The following is a 5,788-nucleotide window of genomic DNA, read 5'->3' as shown; positions in this document are numbered from 1 at the left end:
GCACAGGGAAGGCACATGATGCAGCCACCTTGCTGAAGCTAAGCAAGTCCCGGTCCAGTCAACTCTGCCTCGAAATCCTATATATCAGGAATATATAGGATTCCATCAGGAAAGGCAAGGGGGATATCATGTAACATAAGAACATAAGAAGAGCCCTGCTGGATCAGACCAAGGGTCCATCCAGTCCAGCATTCTGTTCACACAGTGGCCAACCAGCTGCCCATGGGAATCCCACAAGCAGAACATGAGTGCAACAGCACCCTCACACCCATGTTACACAGCAACTAGTGTACATAGGCATACCACCTCAGATACTAGGGGTAGCACATAGCCATCAGGACTAGGAGCCATTGATAGCTTTCTCCTCCAGGAATTTGTCTAAACCCCTTTTAAAGCCATCCAAGTCAGTGGCCATCAGTACATCTTGTGGTAGTGAATTCTATAGTTCAGCTATGCGCTGTGTGAAGAAGTACTTCCTTTTATCTGTCCTGAATCTTCTACCAATCACCCCAGGTTCTAGTATTATGAGAAAGAGACAACGAAGTCCCCCTATCCACATTCTCCACACCATGCATAATTTTGTATACCTCTATCATGTCTCCTGTTACCCTCCTTTTTTCCAAGCTAAACAATCCCAGCTGTTGTAACCTTCCTTTATAGGAGAGATACTCTAGCCCCTTTATCATTTTAGTTGCCCTTTTCTGTACTTTTTCCAGCTCTACAATATCCTATTTTAGGTATGGTGACCAGAACTGGACACAGTATTCCAAGTATCGCACCACAGATGTGTATAAGGGCAGTAAGATATTGGCAGTTTTATTCTCAATTCCTTTTCTAATTGCGCCTAACATGGAGTTCACCTTTTTTTACAGCAGCCACACATTGGGTGGACATTTTCATCGAGTGGTCCACCACAACCCCAAGGTTTCTTCCTTGGTAGGTCTCTGCTGGCTCAGATCCCATCAAGTTATTCTTAAAGTTGCAATTTTTTGCCCCAATGTGCATCACTTTACAACATCATCCCAACATGGATAGTTCCTCCATGCACTGAGGTACAGTTGTCGGGGAAGTGTCACTTCTTGGATGCCTGCATGTTGGGTGCCCAGAGATTCTCTCAATCTGCCTAAAGCTAGTTCCAGCAAACCACTCTGTATATAGAACTGGATACTATCATATGAGTCATCTTAGCTCAGCTGTCAACTGAGTTACTGCAGTTACTCAACTGCAGTAATATCAAGAGTTCCACCATAAATCATCCTTGATGCATCACATTTTTAAAAAATCAAGGTAGGAACTTCCAAATTTCCTAGGATAACTTATTCCACTGCCCTAAGCATTGAGGGGTGGGGATAGGGAGAAAAATCTCCTGATATCCACCTTTGTCCTCCAACATTAAGACCAACTGCTTCTTGACTTTCCTTTGGTAGCTGGGCTGCCTGGTGAAGCATTGCTCATACTATAACACTGAAAATGGCTTTCATGTTGCCTTTATTCTTTCTTCTCTAGACAAAACATTCCAGTTCTTTCCTTGTTTCCCCCATTGTCCCTACCCACATTTACGAAGTAATCCTGTGTGTGTTTACTTAGAAATAAGACCCACTGTGTTCAGTGGGGCTTTCTCGCTATAAATATTTAGGGTTGCGGTCTTAAACTTCCATTTCTCTTTTAATTAACAACCAATACTGCAAGCTACACACTTTATTGCTTAGTAGGCCAAGTGCTGCCTTTCAAGTTATATTAATCTCTTTTCTGGAGTTTATTATTTGCTGGAAGAAAAATTGCAGCGAGACTCTATAATTTAAATTATGACCTCTAGCACAATGCAACATGACATACTTTTCTCCAACAAGCTAGAATGGTGTCTGATGACTACTTGGTCCCCATGCCAGCACTGCTGGTGCACTTAGAATGGGGCAAGTCATAAATTCCATAGCCACTCCCCAACCATGTGATAGAAGGAGTCAGGAAGAGCAATGAGTTAGATGAACAAAATCTCCTTTTCTTCTTTGTATCCAAAGCCAAGGAACAAAAGCACATAAGAAGAGCCCTGTTGGATCAGACCTAGGGTCTATCTAGTTCAGCATTTTGTTCATACAGTGGCCAACCAGCTGTCAACCAGGAAAGCACAAGCAGGACATAAGTGCAACAGCACCCTCCTGCCTATGTTCCCCAGCAACTGGTGTACGTAGGCGTACTCTGATACTGGAGGTAGCACATAGCTATCAGGACTAGCAGCCATTCATAGCTTTCTCATCCAGGAATTTATCTAACCCTCTTTCAAAGCCATCCAAATGGTGGCTATCACTACGTCTTGTGGTAGCAAATTCCATACTTTAACTATGCACTGTGTGAATCTCCCACCAATCAGCTTCACGGGATGACCGAAGGTTCTAGTATTGTAATAGAGGGAGAAAAATGTATCCCCATCCACATTCTCCACACTATGCATAATTTTGTACATCATAATTTTGAACATTTTGTCTGTCATGTTACCCTTACTCTCCTTTTTTCCAAGCTAAACAATCTCAGCTGTTGTAGCCTTCCCTCATAGGGGAGATGCCCCAGCCCCTTGATCATTTTAGTTGCCATTTTCTACACTTTTTCCAGCTCTGCAATATCTTTTGGTAGGTGTAATGACCAGAAAGGAGCACTACAGGGAATAATGAACTCAAATCCAACAAGACTGTTTTGCAGGAAGATATTTGTGAAGTCCTTCAAAGTTCATGGTGTTATCTGTAAAGAGTCTGTGGCACCTTAAAGACTAACAGTGTTTTATTAATAAGGCATGAGCTTTTGTGGGCTAAACCCACTTTGTCAGATGTTATCTGTGTAACAGCTCCACAGCCACTGTTTTGCTATCTGCCACTGACACTTATGGGCAAGTCTCTTCCACAGACTCACCATGTGGCTTTGAGCACGTCACTCTACCTCAGGCTCACTTCCCCCATCTATAAAATGGGAATCATTGTGACCTACTTTCCACCCTGTGGCTATGAGGCTGAACACTAAGAAAAGGCTTTGCCAGTAAAAAAGGACTTTATATATTAATTAGGCCTGCAACTCAAAGAAATGTTAATACATTAATTACATGAGCTTTAAGAACAAAATAATATTTCTGAAGGAAGAAGCCTATTTTCTTTGGGTTTGGATGACACGCACATCTGTGATGGCAGTTTTTAACTTAACATTCCTCCTGTGTGTGAGAGAAAGGAGAATGCCTCAGGGGAGAATACAGTCTGTAATCAGGGACACCTTTTCATTAAATTAAAAGTTTTTCACCAATTAATCTAATCAGTGAATAAACAGTGCATCCCTGATAGGCTGTACTTGGATTTTATAGATTTTTATTATATGGTGTTATGATTATGTTGTACTCTGCTCTGAGTACTTTTAGTAGGGGTATGGCTATACATTTATGTATTATTATCATTATTACATTAGAAATAGCAGCAATTTTACACTATGCAGTGAATAGGTGCAAATATGTGTGGGGTGGAGATGATCAGAATTATGACTGTGCCATGCAGGGAGGGTTTTCTGTGTTTCTTTAACCATTCTCACCATATGGTACCAATTAAAATACACACACAAGGAAGGTGCTATTTACATTGGGAAGGAAGTTTTAGGGGTAGGAGGGATGATATTGACTGGGACTGCAGCATGGGGGAAGGGTTAATCGCCACCCTTCCCCATGTGCCACATACACCTGATCCTGGCTGGCATACTCGCAGCTATTATCATTAAAAAAAACTAGACACATTCACTGCAGTCACACAGTCAAACTCTTCACACATCTGCACATTCTGCACATGGAAATGAGTGCATATTGGTCGAGGGCAGAACCTGCTGCCATGATGCGACCCACACACACACACTGCCTATGCATGCTCATTCTGCTTTCATTGAAAAAGGGCTCTGGTGTATGTGTGTGTGAGCATGCATGCGTGTGTGTTGCAGGGGGACCTGTGTATACCCAGGTCCCCCTGTGAATCATGCATTTGACAATTTTGCAGGCTGCGATAGCAGTTTCCCAAGTTGTGTACATGCACCAAGATAGGTATGTGTTTGCTTTTTATCGGGAGAAGAGTTAGGAGATGGTTTTTTGTTTTGTTTTTTTCTATTTGGCTAGCTCCTCTTTCTTTATCCAGATTAAATCCTGACCTGGCTTTCCTAAGCCTTGTTTGCCACAGCATGGTTTTGAAATGGGGTGGTTTGGGCAAGCTTCCAGCCCACATCTGTCAACTTGAACCAAGGACTACTTGTTCATACTTGCCTGCTGAAAGACAAGAGGAGGAGAAGGGGTGGGTAGGTGGTGAATCTTATGCTCTCTTCCCCCTTCCCCCATCTCTTCAGGCTATGGGAATATGTAGGAACAAAGGCTTAGGCTCCAGCATGAGACAAACAATTATGGCAGCCTGATTAGGATTAAACAGTTCATTTCCCTGGTGCTCGTACTCAAACACTGTGAGAAAAAAGCAAAGGAGCAGGCTAGAGCAGGATAAGGGGTCATAGCTTAGGGCCAAACACATTATGCTTAATGCATAACATGTCGCTATGTCTCTGTTTTTACTTTAATTACAGGCATGAGTGGGCAATCTTTACTGTAACTGCAGCATGCAGGGAGAGAAGGCATATCTCCCCCCCCCATCCTTGTTTTCCTAGAACACGTAGGAAAAAAGGTCTCACTGGCATCAATGGGAACTTTTTTGTAAGCTTTCTCACAGTGGGTGGGTGGAAGGTATTTGTTCTGATCACACTGGAGAAGGAAGAGACAAGCCTCCCTTCTCTGTGTGCTGTGGATCACCCCATCATGCTTGTAATTGAAGTAAGAAATTGAAGACGTAGGCTACACGCTACACATTACGTGTAATATGTGGTTTGTTAGTGTATATGCATTGTATGCAGAAGGATCTCAGGTAGCAGAAGGATCTCAGGTAGCAAGGCTAGGAAGGACCCATACCTAAGATCTTGGAGACCTGCTGCCAGAGTAAATTTTACTTGGCTAGATGGGCAATAGTCTTAAAGCTATAAAATGTATCAGAAGGGGAACAGAAATGTTATCTAGGAACATAGGAATTCGCCTTCTACCAAGTCATTGGTCCGTCTAACATAGTATTGTCTACTCTAACTGGCAGCAGCTTGCCACAGCCTTTGATAGAGGTCTTTTCCATCATCTGCTACCTGATCCTTCTCTACCTGGAATTGCCAGGGACCTTCTGCAAGCCAGGCATGTTCTCTACCACTGAGCTATGGTTCCTCCTGCCAAAACATGGAAGGATGAATTTGTGTGTCATCCTTGCACAGAGGCCATGCTATTCTTCTTGTTATCATCCTTGTTCTAGTATGTGTGTCACCTACATTGGTGAAGAACACACATTATATGCATGTAGCATAGACCAAAAAGGGCTTGCCCACCTGTACATGATGAAATGCAGCAGAGAACCCGTCGAACCTTCGTGCAGAAAAGGGAACATTGTCAGGTGCAATGCTCATACTAATGCAGCAGTCGCTGACAAACTGCACCTGCTGAAATTACCTCTACTTCAATGTATTTAAATGTACCACTGAAATGTGCCTCTAGACCAGTGGTTTTCAAAATTCCCACCATTGGGAATATTTCCAACATTGACATCTTCCAAAGAACTCCTGCGCCTGCCCAGGGTTTGGGGACATGATGGAAGGCCACAGGTGGGGAACCTGTGGCCTCCAGACATTATTAGATATCAGCTGTAATCAGGCCCAGCCAGCAAGGCCAATGGTCAGGGATGGGTAATTCAGCAACATCTGA

The 5,788-nt window shown here is 43.1% G+C and overlaps 1 non-coding gene across 1 annotated transcript; it reads right to left on the bottom strand.

Moving 5' to 3' along the window:
• Positions 1–5,263: 5,263 nt before the first annotated feature.
• LOC146351395 (U6 spliceosomal RNA) lies at positions 5,264–5,373 on the bottom strand. The gene has a single exon (XR_014789782.1). It is a non-coding gene; the product is annotated as a U6 spliceosomal RNA (small nuclear RNA).
• Positions 5,374–5,788: the final 415 nt, after the last annotated feature.

Source organism: Heloderma suspectum, chromosome 3 (assembly GCF_057233095.1).
Source record: "Heloderma suspectum isolate Gila_16-S chromosome 3, 16-S_ref, whole genome shotgun sequence".
Lineage (NCBI taxonomy): Eukaryota > Metazoa > Chordata > Lepidosauria > Squamata > Helodermatidae > Heloderma > Heloderma suspectum.
The sequence above is the reverse complement of the archived record's forward strand: the minus strand, read 5'-3'. Positions and strand labels throughout refer to the sequence as shown.